General features: G+C 42.3%; 1 protein-coding gene and 1 non-coding gene across 10 annotated transcripts in view; one reads left to right on the top strand and one right to left on the bottom strand.

Moving 5' to 3' along the window:
• The window catches only part of Dclk2 (doublecortin like kinase 2), a 149,545-nt gene that overhangs the window by 36,264 nt on the left and 88,191 nt on the right, over window positions 1–25,090 (top strand). The gene's annotated exons all lie outside the window — the stretch shown is intronic.
• On the bottom strand, window positions 17,942–18,014 carry Trnaa-agc (transfer RNA alanine (anticodon AGC)). The gene has a single exon. It is a non-coding gene; the product is annotated as a tRNA-Ala (tRNA).

The following is a 25,090-nucleotide window of genomic DNA, read 5'->3' as shown; positions in this document are numbered from 1 at the left end:
ACTCCAGGGGCTGGGGTTATGGCTCAGTGGTAGAGCACTTGCCTCGCATGTGCAAGGCCCTGAGTTCGATCCTCAGCACCACATAAAAATAAATTTAAAAATGTTATTGTGTACAACTATAAAAAAATAAAAAATGTTTTTTTAAAAAATCCTTTACTCTGTTTTCTGCTCCTGATTCCCAACAGTAAACCTGGCTCAGAGCCTTCAGCAGTGTACCTGACACTGACCGAATGCTGTGCTGCCTTGACATTTCCTCAGAGATTATCACTTTTCAATTCGGCCTCGTACAAAGTCCTAGGATATGGGCAAAATGTGGCCAAGTTCATTGCCAGGACATAACACAACTGGCCTCTAGTTTAATTCAGAACTTTCCTTATTTCCCTCTGAAACCTCATGAGTACAGTCCGCGTTCCTATTGGCTTCCTGGTCCTCTGAGTTTCCACTAGAATTGCCCAGGAAGCTCCACTTACATCATTCTAAAGTTTTTCCAGAATGCATCTCTAAACTTCAAAATTCCTGCTACGGTCCAACTCCAAAGGCTTCTGAACAACATGGTCAGGTAAGTCAGAGCTCTTTTCTAAACCAATTTCTGTTTTAGTCAGCTTTTACATCACTGTGACCAAAACACCTGACAAGAACAACTTAAAGCTCCCGATTTACTTGGGGCTCACAGTTTCAGAGGTATCAGTCCATAGATGCCCAGCTCTGTTGCTCTGGGCCTAAGGTGAAGCAGCATGTCATGCGGGAACGGCCCAGTGGAGGGAAGATGCTCAACTCATGGCAGGCTCAAGGAGCAGAGGGCGGTGAGGGAAGGGGCCACAGGAAAGATGCACCCTCCCAGGTCACCCACCCAGGGATCCACCTCCTCCAGCTACACCCCAACTGCCTATAGATACCCCCCAGTCCATCAAACTAGAATGGACTGATTAGGTTCCAATACTCATAATCTAACCATTTTAGCTCTGAATATTCCTGCATTAACAGGAGCTTTTGGGGACACCTCATGTCAAAACCAGAACACTATTTACTTATTTATTCAATTATTTATAATAGTATGGACTAAGGAATCTTCATATTCTGTGGGTTATAATTCCTTACTGTTATTTTGTGGCTGAAAACGTCCCAGATACAGCCAACTTCTTCAAGGTGGATTCTATCCTTTTCCCCTCATTTAAGGGCATATTAGGGAGTAATATACAGGGAACTTCATTAGATTCATAGTTAATCCTTTTGGCAAACAAAATGTTTTTCAGCTGCTCTAGGTCCACCATTCTTGGGTTCTTTCGATGCTGTGTCTTCTCTCCATGTGTGTCTGTAGATTCCTGGCATTAATCTCTAGTTTCTCTGGAGCTGTGTTTCTCTCCATGTATTTGTCATTAAGGTCACAGAAACCAGGGCCCGGAATGTTTGAGTTGGTTGATTATTGTCCAGTATAAGAGCATCCTCACATGTCATTGGTATCCATGCTCTTATCTATAGATGGCTGCTTTGACATGAACACCCAAGATTTATTTTGAACAGCGTTGCTATGGTTTAAATCCTTTGGCCCTCCCACCTATATGCAATGAACTTGACTCAGAAAGGGCCGTGAGTCCTGCAGGCATCTAGGGATTAGTGATTGTGGGGTTCAGTGGCTCTCAGCTGGAGGCAGTTTTTGCCCATTGGAACAGTTGGAAATTTTCGGAGGTCTTTTTAGATATTATGACTATGATGGAGTAGGGTGTGCTACTGGCATCTGATGGGTAGAGTTTGGGGATTCTGTGAAATGTCCTGCAGGCCTCCACAACAGAGAATAATCTTGCTCAAAATTTCAGCATTTCTGAGGTTGAGAGACCATGTCATAATTGGATGGCTATTAAGAAAGATGGTTTTGGAATTACTAGGGTAAGGAGCATAGGAGTGGGTGTATGGTAGAGTGTAGCTGTTTGAAACTTAAAAAGTGGGCAAAGGCAAGATCATGCACAATGTACAGTACATTTCCAAGGGTTGTGGACTTCATCCATCTGGCCGTGGGTTACCGCCAAAGAATTGTTAAAAGGATCAGTTTTGCAATTTAGAAAGTTTGCTTTGGAGAGTATGAAATGAGTTTATAAAGATGATCAAATCCTAAAAGATTGAATATCCCAGGGTGTGGGAAGCTGTTTCAGATCATCTTATTTCTGAGTTGTAATGTGATTTACAGTTTCCTAAATGCCTATCCGAGGTGGCTGCTAAAACTGTATTCCAGATAGGAAGCAGGCATTCCTAAAGGAAGGTAAGTAGTTTCACAGGGAAAAGATTGGGTCCTAGCAGGAAATGAAAAAGATAAAGTGGATCAAGGTAGTGGATTCTCTTAAGTGTACGGGCAGAAAGTATGATATGGTTGGAGATTTTGTAGGATCTTCTGTGGTGATTAGAAAGAAGTGGTATATTATTTCCAATTTTAGTGCAAAAAACAAAACAAGAAAAAAGTTATCTTTCCTGTGCTTCTTGTTGTCAAACTGCTTGGAATGTTTGAGGCAGATCAGATATCAGCATTATTCAGGAGCAGTGCTGGCAGCAGTAGGTAAACACTGCCTTTCACTAGGTGCTACTGGACTTGGGAATGTTTCTATTTCCCATGCCTGACATTATAGAAAATTAATGGTCATTCTTCCTAAGTCATGACACAATTTGTTGACATTAGTGTTAAATGCTCTTATGCTTGGATAATAAGATATGTTATCCAAAGTAGAACTTATTTTAAATAATTTATTAACCCCACAATTTGAATCATTAGTTATATTTAATAATTTAGTGTATGTATTAATAATATACTTTGAATGTTTTAAAATAATTGGAATTATTTTTAAAATAATATTTTTAAAAAATCAATAATGTTTCTTCCCAAGGTCAAAATTATCTTCTTTACTCATGGAAATGGGAATCTCTTTGAAAAAGTGCCTCATCTCCATTAATAACTTGGCTTTTCAAGCGGTTGTGTTTGTAGTTTTCGTGCTGATATGTTTAGTCTACTTTGGTGACATACAGTTTTGTTTATATTTTATAATGGTTCCTGGCTAATGGCTTCTTCAGACTATTTTTAGAGCATTTTCGACATTCATATAGGGAAGAGAGAGCAAGATTAAGTTCATGGCCATTTTGCATGGGAATTTTTTGCAGGATAATTTCCTTGTTGAGCAACATCCAGCCGACATAATGAATCCAGAATGCTAAAGCAAAACTGGGAGGCTCAGAAGTTCCTCATGTGTGCTCCTGTGAGCCCCGCAACTGCCAGCACATGCAGATTGCAGATGGGGCCAGGGCCCTGTTCTTGAGGCATTGTACTCTGTTTGGTAACGAAGTCAAACCCATGACCTAATAAGAGAATGACAAAGGCCTGGTTGATACGGTTTAGCTAGGACAGAAGAGTGACCCAGAGAAGCTGGGAGGAGTTCGTGAAGGGACAGAATGCAGAGTGGGCTAGAGTTGGGCAGGCTGGATAACAAAGATTGTTCCCACCCACCTAAATCCTCATTCCACCCCCCCCCACACACACATACACACACACATACACACACACACATACACACACACATACACACACAGAGCAACAGACAGAGAAAGTATTAAGGGGGAATGAGAATAATGTCTGGGCATGGTAGGAAATGTGTTGGGGGAAATTGGGAGGGGGAGGTGGGCTTCAGTTCACCTGGGGCTTGGGTTCACCTGGGGCTGGGTGGAGAGAGAATGTCGACTTTTGATGAAACAGTGATGCGATGGGAACGTGCTTGGGGGAGAGTCTCCAGCTGAACTGATGGAAGGAGGAGCACAGCAGAACCCACCGGCAGCCCTTCTCCATCCAGGTATGGCCCAGACTAGCAGCCAAAAGTGGGACACAGGCAAAGATGTGGAGGACACAGTCCAGACCCAGGGCGAGATCGATGTTTCTGGTGGTGCCAGGGCAGCGGAGTGCTCAGAGCACTGTGGGACTTGCTGCTCCCCCGCGCTGTGTACAGGTGCCAAACAGTGTAGCTGACTACAGGTCCCGTGTAGGAGCTCTTATGCAAGTTCTGGTTTCCTAATGGGCCACTGGAGGTGGGATAGGCCACAGTAGCAAGAACCAACAGTTTGCTTCTGCAGGAGGCTCATCGTTCTACCAGCAGTTCACGGCAGCTCATCGTCATGTTTAAGGGAGGGCAAAGCCAAGTATATTTTCTTCTAGGAATAGATTAATCTTTTTATTTGGGGGGGGTACTGGGAATTGAGCCCATAGGTGGTTAACCACTGAGCCACATTCCCCAACCCTTTTTTATATTTTATTTTGAGACAGGAGCTCACTAAGTTGTTTAGGGACTTGATAAGTTGCTGAGGCTGGTCTCAAACTTGTGATCCTCCTGCCTCAGCCACTGGGATTATGAGTGTGTGCCACCATACCTGGCAGATTAATCTGTTTTTTAAAAATACCTATTTCCCTTTAATGTTGGCCTAATAAAGTAGAAATAATGTTTTTGCTGAATGACATATCAAAGTTGCTTGTGTGGGAGGTTTAAGATACAGTAGATATTCTTTGAAGTAAAAAACTGTTGTACATACTTAGTAAAATGTAAACCTAGTTTATATAGCAAAGCTCCTAATTTTGCCGTGAGCCTGATGTGACACAAGAATACATGACAAAAGAACTGGCTTTTGATTGGAGCAGATTTTACTGAATATGTGAGAGTACTCTGTAGGAAAACAGCTGAGGTTCTCTCTTTAATGTTTATTTGGGTCTCTTATGTGAGCCCAGGGCCATCCTGGGTCCCAGAGTCACTGCTCCATGTTTATTTTTATTTTTTTTTTAAATGGTAGAAATGCTCTAGGAGTCCCAAGGGAGACTGTCCCAGTCACGGTGCCTTCCCCTTACACCCCCATAGGCCCCTCTGTGCCTTCTCAGTAGTGTGCACTGCCTCCCAACGCATCCTCAGCAGGGACATCCCCCTTTTCTGGGCACTGAGCTCTTTCACAGCAGTGTAGGGGTCCTGCAGAAAGAATCAGCTACATATTTGTGGGGCCAGTATAAAATAGAAACATGGGCTCCCTTTAAAGATCGTTATGTTCAAGGAGGCAGAATCAGAATATTAAACCGAGTCTGGGGCCCTGTGAACCCCTGTGTCGCTCACCCACGAAGCCAGCCCTGTGTGTGGGGATAGCTGCGCTATCCTTCCCCCTCTCCAGATCTTGGGAGGGGGTGGAGGGCATCTTGCGTCTTGCCTTCCACTGCCTGGAAGGAGGGGCACCCAGCTGGCTGCTGTTCCTGCTCACCTGCACACACCTAAACAACACCCCCTCCAGTGGAGGGGGGCGCTCTCCTTGTTCCTCTGCACTTGGGTGGTTTGGTCAATAGGAGCCTTATTCTTGGGTTTGGTTGACTTCTCTTAGCCTTTACGGGTTAGATCATGTCCCCTAAAATACAAGGGGAAATTCAAACGTTAGTGGGAGACAGTGAATCCAGGTGTGCCACTGGGACGGATCCTTGTGTGGAGAACAGTGTTGGAGAAGTAGGGTGTTCGTTTTAGGAATAGACACAAAATTGGAAAGCTTTCAGGGCCCTGAAGGTCTACCTGATGCTCACCACTCATGGTCCCTGTGTTCTATAAAATTGCCATAAACACTGAATTAACAAATACTGTCCACTCCTAGGGACGCACAGGGTTAGGTTCCTAACAGCCCCTGGATGCAATGTTTTCATCAACCAGTCAACACATAGCCTTATTTTATGGGCATTGCTATTTAAAGATACCTTATTTAGTATATATTGATGATTCAATAGCATTGAGTTCAAGGCCACCAATTTTAACTCGGGCCTTAATTAACAGGCTCCTCTAACACCTGCATCTTCTGCAAAAGCCATGCTGTAGCTTTCTTGCACTCAGGAACACTAGACAGCACCGGTGCTTGGGGACCATTTTAAACACACAGATCACTTACAAAAAGCAAAAATAAATAAATAAATAAGAAAAAAGAAAAGAAACACGTGGCACTAAATAGTCTGTAAAAAGGACACTTGTTTACAATAGGAGAGCCGAAACCAGGTGGAACAGTGGTCTGTCCAGCCTTGGCAAGGTGCACATTGGGCAACTCAGACTTTTTTCCACCCAGCACATATCTAAGAATAACAACAGAAATGCCATGAGTATTAATTTTGGGATTCAGAACAAATTTTATCAAATACATAAATTGGCAAATACAGAACCTGTGAATAAAGGAAATTGAATGTTCTTTGAGTTTCAGCTACTATGTAAAATGAAGGTCTGTAATGTGAAACCAGCTATCAACATGGCAAAATAAGTAGAATATGTTCATATATGATAGGCCAAGGCAATGTCTTTTTTTTGTGGGAGGTGGGGAGAGTGGGAAAATGGTTAAGAGGATGCAAAAAGTTAATTCTAGCCAGGTGTGGTGGTGCACATCTGTAATTCCAGCAAATTGGGAGGCCAAGACAGGAGGATTGCAAGTTTGAGGCCATGCTCAGCATTTAGTGACACCCTGAGCAACTAAGTGAGACCCTGTCTCAAAAAGGGCGGGGGGGACTTGGGATGTTGCTCAGGGGTAAAGTGTCCCTAGGTTTAATCCCCAGTGCCCCACCCCACACCACCCCTGCAAAAAAAAAAAAATAATTATATGTCAACATTTCCAAATGAAACCTAAAATGCATATACTTCTGATAACAGAATGTGAATAAGCTGTTGTGGGTTTGATAACTGGGCTAATAACAATTATTAAATGTTACCTAATTACAATGTGTAAAAATGTCCAACTACTAGCAGGTTACATTTGATTTCATGAGTCATCTCATATAAACAGGATTGTAATGAAGCGAGGAGATAAAAAGAATGCAGGTCAGATAGGAAAAGGCTGTAAGGGCTTTGCATGATTTTAAAGGAAACTGATGCAGCCCCAGATATCTTCCCGTGTGTATCTTCCTGATTAAAGGAATTCCTCTGGAAAGCGGAATTCAGTGAATGTTTGTGATACAATGTTGACATTCAGAAAATGAGAATCATACATCTTGAAAGAATTTTCTTCTGAATGTCACTTTTGTGTTCAAAATATTTTGAAACATTCTTAGGGTAAGGATTGTTTTGTGAAATAAACAGATAGGCAATGCTTGTTGCTGACAAATAACTGAAAACGATAACTTAATTAAAAATTCCAGTCATTTGTAAGAAGTATTTTTGTGTGTGTGAATGTGCATATGTCAATGTTTGGGGGTTTCTAAAATTTTGTTCTTATTGGCCTGAGGAGGGTGCCTTATTATGTCCGAAACAGTTCTACAAGGTGATGGTATAGTGCCCGAGTATCACCTGTATTTGCTTTCTTACAGCAAAATTTTAAGGAGCCTGGGGTATAGCTCAGTGGTAGAGGGCTTGCTTAATATGCAGGGGGAACAGGGTTCTACTCCCAGTACCCATACTCTCAGACATTTAAAATATTAAAAATAAATTTGTCCCTTCTAAAAATCCATCCTATTTTCTGCAGCCTGATGTGTAATTGGACCACGGTTTTGCTTTACAGTTGTTCTTCCCGGCAGTTCCCTGAATCCAATGTTCTTTCTCCTATTTCACTAAGGAGACTAAGTGAGCAACTACCTTCTCTCCTTTTTGATACTGTTTTGCCTTTTAAAGGAGGGCATTTTAATTTTGCCTTTTAAATAACTGTCTGCTGACTTACCTAATCCAAATGAGAAGGTTAACTGATTATGAATGTTGATTGATTTTGAAAAATACTGATCTCAATGCATTTTATAATGGTAAAGGCTACTTAATATGCTTTCCAATAATTTGTGGACAAAATTTTAGATCATTTTTCTAAATTATTTTCTGTTCTCCACAGCAGTGATATCAAAGAAACAAAATCAGATTTGAAAAATCATGTCTCTGTCTCTTCTGCGTGCGTACGCGCGCGCACACAGGGTTTTAAGTTGTATTTGGGAAAAGCTTAATTCTTGAAGGTTCACAGTGTGCCTTAGCCCATTAGAAATTTGAAAAGTCCTGAAGTGTGAAGAAACTTGTTGGGACATTTCCCAAATTATTCAGCCGTAAAACGCTTTAATGCGAGAGGGCCCTATTAACATTCCCTTGGACAAGTGTTTCATAAAATGCTACCCTGAAGACAAGATAAGCACTTAACTTCTTTACTCAGTGCCTAGAACACAGCTATTACTAAGTTTGAGTTAAACACCAGGCATTGTAATTGGTACCTAGGACTTTACACCCCCTGAAGAAGGAAGGGGACTGTGAAGGATGATAAGTACCACATGAGAGGTGCAGTGGAGGAGTGGAGGACGGGCACTGTATTTGTCCATATCTCATTACTAGGAAGAGACACCTGAGGCAGCTAATTGTAACAAGCAAAGGTTTATGTAGCTCACAGTTTAGAAGGCCAGGTTCAGCAGCATGGTATTGTGTCCTCGTCCCCCCCTGCACCACCTCCTGGAGGATGGCAGTGGTGGGAGCAAGAGGTTCCATCTCAAAACAGCAAGCCAGAGAGAGGCGGGGTTTCTTTATGAAAAGTGCCGCAGAGAACATAAGGGGCGCGTGAAGCCGCTGCTGTGTGGACGGGGAGAGAGCTGCGTAAGGAAGCAGCTGTGGGCGCTGCAGGGTCACAGGGCCTGGTATCTGTTGACCCAGGTGAGGTCACAGAGTGGAGAAGGTCCGGTTGAGGGAGAGTTGGGACTTCCTAAATTGTGTGCCCTCAGGGGACCCTCAAGCTGTGGAACTTTGACCCCTCAGTAGGGGACCACTGTTGAGGTCTGAGACTGAGCTGGATGGAGAGGGAAGCCAAGTCCCGAGGAACCTCACAGAAGGAGCAAGGAGCGTTGAGGGATTAAATGCCAGAGATTGGTGTGGAGGCGCAGTAAGGCGGGGAGGGTAGGACAGGAAGTTTGTGGCTCGGGTTATTTTTAAGGATCCGGATGATTTTTAAGGATTGATAATAGTCCAGGATGTGGCCATGGACTGCCCTGGCCAAGGAATTGTGATATTACTGACCACCCTGGAGCCGAAGAATTGTCCTGACCATCAGCACGGTCTGTCATATCACCCATAAAAATAGAAGTGCTTGGGATGGAGAGGCCCTGAGCCAAGTTCTAAAGCCCCCAGTGGAAGAGCTGAGGCATACAACCTGTTGTAATTGGATGGTGTGAGACTTGGGAATGGAGGTACTTTTTGTTTTGGTTTTTCAAAACAAGGTTGGAAACGTGGTTGGAAAAGTCCCCGAGTATGTAACAGGTCCTTATTTCTGATCCTAAGTCTGAGGAAGTAGGTGCAGACGGAGCAGTAGCCACCAAGGCACCTGGAGTGTGGTTTAATACATCACCCTGGGTGGGGTCTGAAGAGACAGTGGCTTTTCCATGTGGTTAGCAACTGGTGGATAGAAAGCTTGAAGTGTCCAGAGCACTTTACTGTAGCTGCAGAGATGTAGTGGCTACAGGATAAGACATCATCAAGCTCATTAAACTGTCAATTCATCTTTAAAGGATACCATTGGTACGATAGCAGTTGTGTGACATTTGGTACATCATAATGGACCAAGCCTTTGGATAATTTTCTTTAGGAACTCCTATATTTGAAAATTGCCTTATTCATGACCACATTTCCTTCTGCCACCACCAGTTCCAATATGATAATATGTTCCTCTTACTTCTTCTATCCACATTGTTCTTGTCAATAGCTAGAATTTTCGCTGGAAACCCAAGCCCATACCTCATCAGTCCAGATCTTTCAGAAGTCCATATTTTCAGTACATTTTCTTTGAAAATTTGGTGAGAGCCGCTGTTCTGGATCACTTTCCTTTAGAAGTTAATAAGAATGGGGGCTTTGTGGTGGACAGAAGTGGATTTGATTCCTGGATTGACCCGTTATTAGTGGCGTGAGCTTCCTCCGAGCACTGTTAACCTCACTACTTTTTTTTTCCTTCCCAGCCTGAGCCTCAGGCATGCTGGACAAGTGCTCCACCACCAAGCTACATCCCCAGCTGTCACTACCCTTTTTAAAAATGTGGATGAAGGGCCAGGTGCAGTGGTACACGTCTGTAATCCCAGTGACTCAGGAGGCTGAGGCAGGATGGCAGGTTTGAGGCCAGTCTTGGTAACTTAGTGAGATCTTGTCTGAAAATACAAAAAATAAAAAAATAAAATGACTACAGATATAGTTCAGTGGTAGAGCACACCTGGGTTCAGTCCCCTATACCCCAATAAATAAATAAAATTAAATAATAAAAGTTAAAAGTTTGAATGAAGTAGGGTTGATGCTAAGACACTTGGCACAGGGACTAACCTGTGGTACTTGACTGGTAACTGTAGTGGTTCTCATTAGCATCGTCAGAGGTCCTGGGAGCTATCTCTGCAAAAGCACCTGAAGTTGATAGTTGTGGGAAAGGGGAAAGAGTATTTGGAATCTCTTGTCCTAGAAGGAATTGATTTAACTCTTGACGTTCTTCACTGTGAACTTGACATGCCTTAAGACCCAGTCCCCCAAGAACTCTGAAGCTCTGCCTGAAAGTAGAAGATGAATCAAAACCTGGACCATAATAAATAGGCTGCCATCCTTTCTTCTTCCTCTTCCTCCTCCTCCTATTGAACTTAGGGCCTCAAGTATGCCAGGCACATGCTCTGCCACTGAGCAACACCCCCCAATCCTGGCTCATCTTTTAGAACATTACCGTAAAATCACCTGTGGGGATTTAAAAAACTATAGGTTCAGAAACCCCATTTCCCAGAAGGTTCTTATTTATAGGCCTGAAGTAGAGCCTATAGACATAATTTTAAAAATACATAAAGATGAGGCTGCAGATGTGGCTCAGTAATAGAGTGCTTGCCTAGCCTGCCTGAGGCTCTGGGTTCTTTCCCCAGCATCACAAAAAAGGAAAAACTAAAGAGAAACACACACACACACACACACACACACCCAAAAAAAAGTTACAAAGGACTGATAATGCTAACTTCCCCAAATTGTCAGATTAAATAAGGTGACGTGTGAAATTTCCCAGTTTGCAGTTCAGAAAAATGTATCGGTTAGTTTTTGTTGCAGAGAAATGATCCTGAAATGTTACTGCATTCAGAAATAAACACTTATTTCTTATCCTTTGAGGTTGGCTATGGCAGCCCTGCTTTTCTCCCTGGGTTGCAGGGTGGCAGGGATAGGCTGTGGGTGGCTGGGACAGCAGTCCTCCATGTGTGTCTTGTGCTCTGTGCACCAGCAGGCTACCTTGGGTTTCTCGTGGTGATGGCTGAAGCCCAGGGAGCACATGCAAACACAAATGACCTCTTGAAGTTTGGGCACAACACTAGCCTGTTGTTACTTCTGCCTCATTCTGTAGGTCAGAGTGGCCAAGCTCTTGTGTTGGGGGATGATGAGACATTCAAAGGACATGGCTCTGGAGGGATGAAGAATGAGGAACCCTAGTGTGATCTATCACAAAAGCTGAAACATAAGCTTTTACTGGTGAAAGCTAAACGACTGGAAAGGCAAATGTTGATGAGGCTCCTTGTCTACATTGGGCTCAATGGTAAAATTGAGCAGGAAGTGCTCATGATAAAGGATTAATGATACATGTTAGTTACCTTAGGAGTTAAATAGTCTAGGGGCAGAGCAAGTTGCGAACCTATCTTGATTTATAACTTTTTCTTCTCTGTAAGAAAGTTTATTTAGAATTTTAAATGAGCTTTGGAACTGTTCATACAATGTGACCATCTGTATTTTCCATATTGCTTCAAATCCCACTTTATAACAATATATTATGCAATGAAGTTATTGAATCCCCAGACCACATCTGTTTCAGCTACCATATAGTTATCAGGGTGCATATCTAGGGAACCTGTGGCAAGCATTAGCACATTGGGTTTTAAGATGCAGAAATCGGGTTGTATACTCACGCTTGCTTTAGGGGTATGTACATGAATTTTTATCTCTGCCTGTTCTTCATTTGTAGTAATGTCTGCCCTTCTTTGGAGATTTGTTAAGATCAGTTGTAAAAATAAAGTATGTGAAAGTAACTTCAAGGTTACTTTCATAAAAAAATATCATAAACTAGTAATAAATAGGAGTAGTTTTTCCAAGAACATAGAGTAAGCTCTCTGGCAAAGCTAAACTGCTTGGGTGTGATTCCTGGCTTTGCTCCCTCTAGCAGTGGGATCCTGGGCAAGGTGGGTAATATCACCTCAGTTCTTCCAAGTTTAAAAAAAGAATAAGAATTCTATTTATCTATAAGATGGTTTGATTGTGAGGATTAAGTGAGGTGTAGCCTGTGCAAACCTCTGAGCTCAGTGTCTGGCCCATTTTAAGTGTTCAGTAAAGGTTAAAACTTTTTTTGCAACAATAAATGAAATATAAATAAACTTGGCATTTCGCTCATTAGTGCTCAGTGATAGTTAAAGCAAGTCTAAGATGTGAATTCGTGAATTTTGGTATTTTAGTGGAAAAGCTTGAAGAGTTGTATCTGCCTTTGGATTTTTCAGATCTCTTATTGAAATGGGAGAATTATTTTACAAAAAGGATCGGTCAAGCAGATTATTTATCATGGGTCCTTCACACGTATGGTAATGGTACACCTGGCAACGAACTTAAAGTGTGGTCTCCAACTTCGAGAAGCTAGCAAACAGGTAGAAAAAAAGCAAAATGATCAAACACAAGGTCTGAGTGATAGAGGGCAGGCTAGGTGTGTGAAAGGAGTGTTCATCCTGAGTGCTTGATGGGTGCCTGTGAAAGATGCCACTACCTCCACAGCGTGGAATCTGATGACGGCTCTGGGGTTAGCCGCAGCAGTGTGGTTAGGTACTGACTGACGCAGGGATGCAGGGTTATGTTAAGTTTTTGCAAGACATGTTTGCAATTGAAATGAGAATCCACAGGGGGAGAAGCAAGGTTTCCTAGTTGATGTTCCAGTGCTTCCAAAGACTCTTGAGAGGGCTACTTCTTTCAGGGGGAGTATATAAATCAGGCAACCTCAGCACATGCTGCTGTTCTCCCTCCAGAACCAGTGTGCCCGCAATTGCTAGTCTGTTGGCTTTGGCTGTCACTAGGGGAGACAAACTGTACCCTGTCACTGCAGGGGGCAAGGGCTCTGCAGGGCCAAGCCATTTTGAGTACAGTACGTGGTCATTATTGTCTTTATAATCCTTCTTTTTAAATGCATAACTTCAAAGTTATATGAAATTCATTTTGTTTGCCTGTTTTCCAAGCACGTGGCTTGATTTTACATTTTGGCAAATGTTATAGGCAAATTTTATGCTTCTAGAATGTTACTACTTAGTTACTTCATATAATCTATAAAGAATAATCTATAAAGATTGATATTGGTCTGTGTCTTGATACAACATAAAAATAAAGCTTCAACAAACCATTGTATAATCGAATGAAGTACTCTGAAAATGGGTGTGAAATGTAGAGTATGATTTTTCCTTCATACGAACCATAAACATTACTACATTTTATGAAAGAAAAATCTGTTAAGTATGAAACTAAGCAGAAAGGCAATGATTTGTTAGTGTATATTCATATTCTCTATTTATTATATTGCAAATACCTCCTACAGAAGGTCCTTGTTATCTTTTAACCTTACTCTCACTGACTGACTGAGGCTAACGAGGAAATAAATATGTACACCCCTAACCAGAACCAAGGCTCCTCCTGTGACCTCACGTGTCTCAAGGACTCAGAGGCTTTGAGAAAGCACAGGAAAGTGGTCAGTCAGCATGCTTGAGGTCCCCCATGGTGACGCTGTGTGAGGCAGGAGCAAGTGCTGGACTCTTACAGACACGCTGCGTGGGAAAAACTGACGTTTTCACAAAAGGCTTTGCAGTGTGCAGTATACACTACTGTATGCTCAAGGGTTGAAGATAAACCAAAACACTAAAGAGAAATTTAATATACTTATTCCTATTAGTTTGCTGTTTACAGGAACCCATGAAGGTGATCTTCTTTATTTTTGAAAAAAATACTTTATTTTGGTGTATCCTTTTAGATATTAGACAAGGAATATTATACAGGGGTTAAAATCATTTGTTGAGGATGAGGCTGAAATGATTGGTACTGTAAACAGAATGCATGCTGAATGATAACTAAAGCAATATCATGTTTGCATACCTGATAGCTTTCACAGGTTTTGCACAGTGTATCAGGAACTTGAGAAACCTACTTGTAGTAGGTAAAGTGTTTACCTACAAAACTGTCTACCCAGTCAAGGAAAAGAATCATGCTGCTTCATCCTAACTCATTCTCCTCCTTAACACATACAGATTCAACTAGTCAGCTATTTCATTTATGGTTTTGAAACCAAACTGCCAACTGTGTGTGGCTTTGGATATCTGGTTTTAAGGCAACACAAGTTGGTGTGGGATTTCCTTAGCTGAGGAGTCTTAATTATGTAATATTCATGAATTCCTTTTTTTTTTTCCTCCCCTTTCTTCCTGCCCTTCCTCTCCTAACCTTCCCTCCCTCTCTACCTTTCTTCCTTCCTTTTCGTTGTGGTGCTTGAGATGGAACCCAGGACCTTGCACACCTTGGCTCTACCACTGAACTACTCCCAATATTTATTAATTCTTAACAGTAGGTGATATTTCAGTGCATTCTCTGAAATCTAATTTTATGAAAGTTTTAGGGTGATTTGTGCTGGTTTTCCCTCCCCAGTTGTATTTGAGAAGCTCGGCGAGGAAAGGTGAAATATTTAGAGCTTGGCACTTGAGTATTTCCCTGAGTGCTCAGTAGATCTCTGCTAGCAGTGATTGTGATGACAGGGGTCAGTTTTCTTTCTCAGGTGTCCCTGTTGGTGTTTCATTTTGCAGATCTAAATCGGGGGTTAGAAGGGAGTGCTGAAACGGAGAGGAAGCCCTCGAAGTCTTGGCTCTTCTGAGATGGAAACCATTCAAGGGCTTTGGTAGTTTCTGAGCACTGGGCTGCTAACTGTTGTATTAGCATCTTTATAGGAGTAGCATGCTGGAAATTTCATCATTGCCTCTACGGAGTTCTTACCAAAAGTATCTAAACACAGGTCACGGCACAGGTGAGTTTAAAGATACTAGGGAATAGAGAGCGGTGAACTTGAGAGGCACGCCATTTCTTGGCAGAAAAAAATGGGAAGGAAAGTGTGAATCCAGAGAAAATGGAAACCACTTTACCATTGGTTGTGGGGGGTGTGTGTGTGTGTGTGTGTTTTGTTAGATTCGTTTTTAAAGACGAGGAACTTTCCTCAAGAGTGCAGCATGATTTCATGCCCCGGAGCCTGGTCATTGTGGTGAACTCTATGGCTGCAGTTATTACGTACAGAATTGGCTCAGACCCTGGTTTGAGGTGTAATGCTTGACATAGTAAGTGCCTCAGACCTCTTTCAGGAAGAATTTGTGTACCCATGAAATCATACTACGTTAAGTTAAACTGTTTTTAGACAGAGAACCATGAAATGTCTGATTTTTTTTTTTTTCTGTTAGTAATCAAAGACATTTAGGAACCTGTCATGGTGAGTGAGATAATTATTTAGTGCAGTTTCCATTTAATTTCTTGCACTGCCAAATATTCTTTCATGACTCTCTTTCATCACTCCCATCTGACTCCCTCTTCAGATCTGCAGTCGGTACTTGGGAGCACATCTGTCATCATCATGTAGATAATTAACACAGTGTCTTAGGAGGTGTCAGCTGGATTGCTGAGCAGGGATAATGATGGGGTAATTTGACATGTCATGATTGACCCCGGCTCTTCCTTCTCTGAAGCATAATGGTACATAATGGTTTCTAAACCACGGTTCCCTTTGGTTGAACAGAATGTGAGGCTAAAGACAAAGACATAGAGCGTGTACCTGGATAGTTCTAAGTTCTTTTGTTTCCTTTGTCATTTAGTGTACTTCATTTCTACAGCATTCATTTTCACCACTCATGTTCCAGATTAGAAACCGTTTCCTCTGGTATTTGTTGACCTCAGAACTGACTTCAAACATTTTATTTATGGAATCTGTTCTGAAATTAACAAAGGACCAACCTCCAGAGGAAATACTATATTAAATCAAGTATCCGAGCATCCTTGGATACCAAGACTGTTTACCAGACTCAAAAGTGCCTCAGATGTGGTTTGTACCTTTAGCGAGCTTATGTTTGAATTGGCAAAATAGAGAAGCAACCTCAATGAGAAATGAAACCCTGGCTTCCGTATGTTGTTCTTAAGAGCCTTGGAAGGAAATGTCACAGCCGGTGAGATGAGAGGATGCGGGAAGGCTGGCTTGGGGTCACCCTGGATGTCCTTTCCATCCCTAAGTTCCCACATAGGGAACTTAGGTGGTCACTTGTTACTAAGGGTTGGGGTTGGGGTGGGTGATTAAATCTAAGCCTGCTTCCTACCTGAAAGAGATGACAGTAGGAAGTCCCCCTGAGAGTGTTGAGTAAATGTCAGCTGCTATGACGCTGTTCTCCTTTAAAACCCAGCATTGGCCAGAATATTTTTGGTTGTTGTCATCTACGTTCGCTGCTGCAGATACACTGGTGTTGTAAGAGATCACTTTCTCATTGCTCAGGGAGTATGACGAGCACTTTTAGACCACCTACTATGAGGTGGAGACCCTGGCTTAAATGTGTTCTCTCACTTTGTTCTTAGGACAGATTGAAGGAGCTGGGTAGCCTTCGCCCAGTTTGAGTGATAGCAAAGTAACTTAATCTCTCTACACATCAGTTTCCCCGAGGTCACTCAACTACTGGGTCCTTTAGAGCTGGAATGCCAACTCTTGATCCTTTTGACTCCAAAGCCCATGTGTTTTCTGAAATACTTCACAAACAGTTATGAATTTACAAAAAAAATGCACAGCATCAAAGTTTCTGAGGCTTCAGACCCTGAAGTGCTAGTATAACTTCACAAGCAAAATTAATTTAAATAATATTTGTAGGGCTAGAAGTGTAGCTCAGGGGTACATCATGTGCTTAGCATGCATGAGACCTTGGGTTTAATTCCTAGCAAGGCAAAAAAAAAAAAAAAAAAAAAAACACACCCACTTTTTTTCTTTAAGTTAGTTGTCTCAACCATTTTGTTATAGTGATGGCAAGCTAACTAATGAGTACATATTCAGTGGCATGTCCTGTTTGGGGAGAACATTGCCAATGTATTACCCTCAGTTCTAGCCCATCATATTATTTTTGCTTGGTGGAGAGTTGTAATAAGCAGGTTATTCTGGACAATATCTGTTGGTAGTTTGTCAGATGATAGATGGATGTTGAAATAATGGTTCCCTTGGAAGGTGTGTTCTGATAGTATTAAAATTTTGTTTGTGATAAGAATTGCAGTAGAGATCCTATTATTTTAATACCATTGATTTTTGTAGTTTATTGGTAGATCAAAAGTTTTGCCTGACATGCTGGGCTGGGGTTGTGGCTCAGTGGTAGAGAGCTTGCCTTGCATGCATGAGGCACTGAGTTCAATCCCTAGCACCACATAAAAAAATAAATAAACAAATAAAATAAAGGCATTATGTCCATCTACAACTAAAAATATTTTTTAAAAAGCGACATTTACCTTTTATAGTAAATTTTGACTTGGTGCCTTCTGACACACTATGTATTTGATATATATCCAAATGCTTTTCTGTGTGAACAATTGAAGAAAACTTTCTCTACGTCTGTGTGTGAACCACATGTACATTGCAGAGTTCATAATTCCTAATTTCATTTCTTTAAAATGAAGGAAGACCTGAGGTGACTTTACCAATCTGAAGATAGAATCCATTTAAATTCTTACCAGTCCCTTCCCCCAAGTTTGAGATGTCTTGACAGTATGTAATGCAATAGCAAATTATTTGAGCAATTTAAATTTATCTTTGTGGTACTTTCCCCAATAATTTAAGTTCCTATTGAAAGACTAGTCTTCATACTTATATTCCTTCTGTTTCTGTAATAGTTAAGTTATAGAACTTTAGCAATCATGACCAAACAGAGCTTTCTTTCTTTCTTTTCTTTTTTCTTTTTTTTTGGTGGTGCTGGGGATTGAACCCAGGGCCTTGTGCATGCTAGGCAAGCACTCTACCAACTGAGCTAAATCCCCAGCCCTCAAACAGAGCTATATGTGTTGAACTCGGCTGGTGGAATCTGGTGTCTGGGCATCTGTCAGAGGTGGTCTTAGTCCTGGTGGTCAGTGTGTCCTTCAGCCAGCATGTTTGACAGAGGGAGTGGGCAGCACCATGGAGAGGGAATCTACAAGTGTTCGTCCTCCTGTCCATTTGGCAGGTGGCTCTCGCAGTCTGGCACTAAGCGAGGTGTTTTGGTTTGCGGAGCTCTTTGGCATCATGTTTTGTGAAGATTTACTGCAGGTCATTTGCAAACAGGCGCTGTTTTACAACATAGAAGCTTCTGTTCTCCTGGGGTGAGAAGCAAGAACAGGTTTTCCTTTGTCACTGTGACCATCTCTCACTCTTGGTTTTGGAGTTGTGTTTAATACACAGTCTGCACCGATCCTGAACCTCCGTGGAGGACATCCTGGGGTTGCCTGGGGATGGAAGGGAGGGGATCAGTGACTTTTAAAAGTGCTGCTGAATTGTGTGACCAGCCCCTGTAAAATCAGAAGGACCCAAATGTTAGACTGAATAAAACTTCATATTTTTAATGTGCTTATGTTTTTAAATGGCCCTTTTTTCTTGTTTTGTTCAGAGAGTATTTTGACAAAGAACACTTTGATGAAGACCATAATTGGACAGTGCATGAGTATACGTCTATTATGTTCCTCTCTCAAAAATGGAGGGTTCCCCCCCGCATTCTGGAATTCTCAGTGTTTAATGGGAGATTTAAAGAAATTTGTTTGAGATTAAAAACCACTTTTTTTTTTTTTTTTTAAAGAAAACAATTTTTATACGGGAAGCCCTGCATACTCTCACCATTTCAGCAAAATCAATATAATACTACTTCTCCCTCCCTCCTGCCTCATTGAAGAGGATATGCTGCTCTTTGACAGGAGGAGCACTGGAGAAATTGGAGGCAGAAGCTTAACGTGGGTGATACAGCATTTAATCCCACTGAGCCTCAGTTTCCCCTGTGAAATGATGGCCTTTTTCACCCATAAGGCGGGGATAGTAATACCTCATTGGGCTATTGTCCAGATTGAGATGCAACATATAAAAGCATTTAGCTCTGTTTGTCACAGAGTAAGTTCTTGGTAAATGAAGCATTTATCATTTTAAAAATACCGAAGTGAATGTTCTGGGCCACTGCCCTTGAGCCTGACACTTGTATTTATGTAGGGCTTGCTTGATGCCCTCTTCTGAGTAATAGCAGTTCTGGACACATGGATCAAGCTCGTTTCCTCCCGTCTCCTGCTTAAGATGCCCCAAAATAAAGTGGAATTATAGCTAACAGACGAACAGCCAATTGCCTGCATCTTGACCTTTGTTATCTGGTGAAATGCTGGCCATTAATGAGCTGTGAGTTTCTCTCCGGGTCCCCTGGAGCCCTGTGTGGAAACTTTTCCCAGCTGAAATAAAGGAGGGCTGAGCATGGATGGTTGGCAGGCCTCTTTCTCTTTCCTCCCTCCCATTCCCAGCAGAGAGATGTTGGCTGCACAGGGAAGGACTTTTGGGATTTGCAAACTACTACCCTGCTTGCCACCAGCTCTCCCAGCTGCATTCTGGCTGTCAGACCTCCTGGGTGGCTTTTTTTTTAATTTTGTTTTTATTGTCTTTTTGCAATGGCAACCTACAGCAAAAACTGTTCTGAAGGGAGTCATTTGCTTATCTTTCCCAACTATGGGAAGGACAGAAAACATTGTGTGCAACATTTATATAGCCTTCGTATCTGGAAAAGGGCATCTCACATAAAGACTTTGCAGAGGACCAAATGATGTAAGGGCCTGGGGTTGTGTCCTGGGAAACTTACTTGCTGAGAGCTTCACGCTGGTGTGGCCACGTAGAACCTCTGTGTGGTCTAGAGAGGAGACCTGAAGCTCCCCTCCTGCGGCTACTGCCTTCCTGATATCCCCAGCCTGATGATGATTATGGTTTGCACGTAAGGGCCAGTGAATGAATTCCTTTGGAAGCCTAGGAAGATGGCATTTTGAATACTTTATTCAAGCTTCCTCAAGGAGCTTGAGATGGAAAATATCTATCTCCAAATATGACCTGAAAAGCTTCTGTGGATTTTTCTCAGTAATCATTAACAACATTTTTTTTTCCCCTGTGGTTCTTGTTAAAATGTACAGGTTATGAACTGGGATGCTATGCATGATATTAATACAGTTTATTCAATTCTCACATTTTGCATCAATTTGAATCATATAGCAAATGGTTCACTGAAGTGCAGAAATCACTAGGGGGAGAAACCAATATACGTTGATTTTTCTTCTAAGAAGAAGAGAAAACAGAATAGAGAGCCTGGCAACAAGAAAAATTTGGATCCTATGAACCTTCAGGATGCCATCCTTTATTAAATAATAAAGTGGAGAGAGAGAGAGAAGCATAATTTGAAAATACTTGTGATAGAAGATGATTAAAAAAAAAAAAAAACCTCCATAATCAGTTTTAGAAAAGAAAGCTCAATACCTGATCTCAAACTGTGAATTCCCCATATACTTCCTGGTGACTTAGCTGACTGGTGACTTAGACTTAAATTTTTGAACTGACTATTTATGGTTAAGGCATGATCCAAAATTTGCATCATTACTGATCAAAGAATAATAATTTAAAAGCTCACTTCTTTTATTTAGAAAGGCTCCTACCTTGCTCGTGTTTGAATATTTAAATGGTGTTTTAAAGGGAACAGGCAGGCTTACAGAGCAAATTCAAGGCCAGTGTTATCTGTCAGTGAGAGGAGCCCAGTAATGAGCTGGGTAAACCTTTAAGATGTTCAGTAAACTCCCTGAGCACAAAGGCGTGACTCATTCCCATGGAGGAGATCTTCCCTCCTCTCAAAGGTTGGAAGTGTAAATAGGGCTTTGATGAGTAAGACTGCAGTTGGTGGAGTAAAAGAGAATTTTAGGTGGTCTAAGCGAAGGCAGTGGAGCGTGTGTCCCTGGAGCACTTGGCAGCCACCCTAGAGGCCACCCTTGCGTGTGCACTCTGTGAGTGTAGGTGGGAGGCAGGAATGGGTGAGGGGAGGTGCCTCCAGTAGGGAGGCCAGAGCCAGGTTGTGAGGCTTCCGCATAGCCTTGGAGGCAGCAAAAGGCCTCAGGGGTGCGTGATCTGACCCCACATCCCTGGATTGGAGCCCTGCCTCAGGCCTGCCAGTGCACCTTTGCACCTATTTTTGCACAATCTTCCACTTGATGGACTCTTACACCATCTGTTCAGTATGTTAGGATACTTTGCACTTTGACACCAAGAACCAAGCGCAAACTGGTTTGAGGGAGAATTGTAGATATCTGTTGGCTCCTGCTGAATCCAGCTGTGCTGGAAAACCTGGGAGCCCCAGGACTTCGCCCTCAGGACCCAGTGTATTTCATTGGGTGTCCTCTCTCCTGGTGGCCTCGGGCAGCTTCAGGGCTGTTGTAACATAGTTCCGGGTTTGTTCCATTCATCCTGAAAGCATCTCTGTCTGGCAACAGGGCAGAATTTCAGAATCAGGCCTCTTGGTCAGAGGTCACCATGAACTGAATGGAAAGGAGCAGTTTCCCCCAGGAAACAGGACGTTCAGTTATCAGGAAAGTAGGGATATGTATAGTGGGCAACAAACCCAACTTTGCTGCACAGGTCTGGTTCAAAGGTTTCTTTACCTTTGTTCTTTTGAGTAATAGATCTGTTAATCTTTCTCTTCCTTTTGATAATGGACAGGTATCAAAGTGTCCTTTGCTAGTGATCTAGTGCCCCTTCCTGCACTGGATTGGGAGCTCCTTGAAATCAAGGATTGCCTGTAGAGTTCAGTGGCATTAACACCCCTTTTGTACCAAGTATTCTGCTTTGTGTTACGGATGCAAAGATGAACCAGTTGGGACCCACTAAGGAGTTTACCTTGAAGAATGACAGCCTAAGGTCAGAAATGGTGATTAGGTATTTCCCTTCACTAGCAGGACTTCATATCTAGACACATCATTTTATAAAGAAGCATAAATGTCAGATCCAGTTTATATTTTTATGGGAAACATTAGTATGTATTTTATTTCCTTTTTTTTTTGTAGATACAAGCTTTAATATTATTGCCAAAATAAACATGTAGAAGGGTCTGGGGTGTAGCCCAGTGGTAGAATTCTTGTCTAGCATTCGTGAGGACCTAGGTTTGATTCCCATCCCTATAAAGAAACAAAAGAAACAACCTCTACCCGCCTCCCCCAAATATGTAAAGGAAACTAATCAAGTAAGTGTAGAAGCCTCTACTTGGTAAGTGAACAGAAATGAAGGTGTGGTGATGTTTTATCTTTTATTTTTGTCTTTGACATATGAGAAATAAATAACAATGTACTTCCTTATTTATTTTTTTGTTTGGTTTGGTTTTTTGGTACTAGGAATCAAACAAGGGTGCTTAACCACTAAGCCACATCCCCAGCCCTTTATATTTTTTATTTTGAGACGGGGCCTCACTAAATTGCTGAGGCTGGCTTTGAACCTGCGATCCTCCTGCCTCAGGCTCCTGAGTTGATGGGATTGCGGGCATGTGTACCTCAACAGCTGTACATTCTCATTTAAGTAAATACCATAGCTCATGAAAATGAATTAGAAAAAAATGGATTCAGAAGGTTAAACTCAATGACATTATCAACATACAGTTAAGTGTATGCTGCATAATTTTCTTCTGGATCAAAACATTTATTTTCCTTCTGTATACAAGTTGACATATATAATTAGTCCATATCAAATTTAGAGTTGAAATATGATTTTCAAGAGGCTCCATTGCTTTATGAAATGAGCAGAGTGATTATACTGATATTTAAGAAATGATTAAACCACATACTTGCATTTGCAGTCTGTCTGAAAATATGTTCAATGGTGACCAAGGGGACCTGGGCCATAGGTATGCCCCACTCACTAGAGGGCCAGCAATAATGAGGGTGCCGCAGAGGCTGAGCAGTTGAGAAAGGCTTCCAGGTATGGGGAACAGTCCTGAGAGACCTGTTGGGGTGGACTATGGTGGGCATCATGTATCACTAAGGTTGGAATTCTTTTATGACAGAGTCAAAATGATGCAAGTGGATGGATAGAAATGCATTCAGGGAAACCGTCAGCCCCACAGGAATGTTTAACATGGTCATGAATGAAATATCTATGCTGAGTGCAGAGCAGGAAGAACTACAGCTAAAAGGGCCAGAGGGAGGAGGATAGGTGGAGAGTGGCCTGGAGGACACAGATGAGTATGGGATAAAAGCCAGGTCACTGAGTGCTGGCCTTGACCTTGTGGTCTTTCTGCCTCAGCCTCCCTGTTGCTGGGATTATTGGTGTGTACCACTGTGCCTGGCTTAACCTGTGTATTACTAAAGCCACTCTCAAACACTAGCTAAAATATTGTCATAAAATGATAGATATACTTCTACTTATTATTTTTATTTATTTAGTACTGAGAGTTGAATCTAGGAGCATTTTATCATTGAGCTACATCCCCAGTCCTCTACATTTTTTGAGACAGGGTCTTGCCGAGTTGCTGAGGCTGGCCTTGAACTCATGTCCTCCTGTCTCAGCCTCCTGAGTTGCTGGGGTTGCAGCCGTGTACCACCGCTCACAGCTTAGGTATACTTCTAACAGACTGAGATGCTGAATAGCTATTCGTTGAGTGAAAAATTGAAGTATCAGAGTGAGTAACTCTATGGAAAGAAGATTAGGAAAATCATCACAGGAAAGGTAGCGTGGGTGGGCAGGAGGTTCTTGAAGAATGAATTGGATTCTGGATGTAGAAAAGGGCATTCCAAGCAAAACGCAACTGAATCAGAAGCATAAAGGAGGAAAGTACGTGGCTTATCGGAAGACTTGGGAATAGCACTCTGTGGAAGCCAAGCAGGAGAGTGACAGTCTGGGAGGCCATGTGAAATGTCTAGATTGTGTCCTCCAAGGATCCCATGTTGAAGGGAGTGCCATTCACACCCTAGACATTAGCTACCACGGACACGGACTGAGGTGGGGATTCCAGGCTTCCCAGCGGAGTTCTGGAGCTATGGAGGAGAGCACCCTCCTACAGAAACCCCTCCAGCTCACCTCTGTACACATGCACACTTTGTGGCACACATACATGTGTCTGTAGCACCACTTTATCCACCTTCTGCATGTCCCCAATGGTGACTTCTTTTGCCCATCTCCCACTCTCGCCCAGCTTTGGAACCTGACAGTCACTTCACCTAGAGGGCTTGGTCCCGGGACTATACACCCTTCTGGCATGTGGGGAATTGTGAAAAGTGTGGGCTTCAGTTTGTGCAGGTGAAGTTTTAACCCATGACAGCGCCCTTCAGCAGAGCCTTCCTAGAGTACAGTAATATAATAAGTTAAAGTCTTCATGGAAGACGGGAAGCCTTTCCTCAGTTTGCACAAAGGTAAGTTGAATGGATCAAGATGGTGTTGTGGTCAGGAACATTTTAGAATATTCATCCTAGTGAAAAATGGAATTTGGAGAAGATGTTGGGAATTAGAAGGGGAATTGGCCAATGGAGAAGCAGATTTTCACATTTTTTACTTTGCTGGGAAGAATAGGAATCTGTGGGTATGGAATGCGGATGAAAGGTGGTGAACGAGCGGGACTCCTTCTCCTTTACTTTGCCCTCCTTGATGACTTCAATAGTAGAGAGTGCTAAGGACTGTGTTTTCCCTCTCATAATTCTGTATTTGTTATTTTGGGGGCTTTTGGGGGCAGGGGTGGTGCTGGGGGTGGAACCCTGGGCCTCAGGCGCAGGTATGCAAGCCCTCTGCCACTGAGCTCTACCCCCAGCCCTATTTTGTGTCTTTTAAGTTTTTATTTACATTTGCTAGCATCAGCAGGTTTTCTCTGTATCACTTCAGATTTTTTTTTTTTTTAAACTTTAATTTGCTTCTTCTATGCGCTTAGGGTATATCACCTTATACAAAAGCAATTGATTACTTCAGATTCTTGATGTCCTTGGCCAGTTGAATAGCTTACTCAGCCTTCTACAAGGATGTGGAATGGCTGAGAAATGACAGCATTAAAGAGCTAAGGGCCTTGTTTTGTTCCACAGTGTGTCTGGATCGGGCCAAGACTGGCGTTCAT

This window comes from Marmota flaviventris, chromosome 7, assembly GCF_047511675.1.
Source record: "Marmota flaviventris isolate mMarFla1 chromosome 7, mMarFla1.hap1, whole genome shotgun sequence".
NCBI classification, from domain to species: domain Eukaryota; kingdom Metazoa; phylum Chordata; class Mammalia; order Rodentia; family Sciuridae; genus Marmota; species Marmota flaviventris.
The sequence above is the reverse complement of the archived record's forward strand: the minus strand, read 5'-3'. Positions and strand labels throughout refer to the sequence as shown.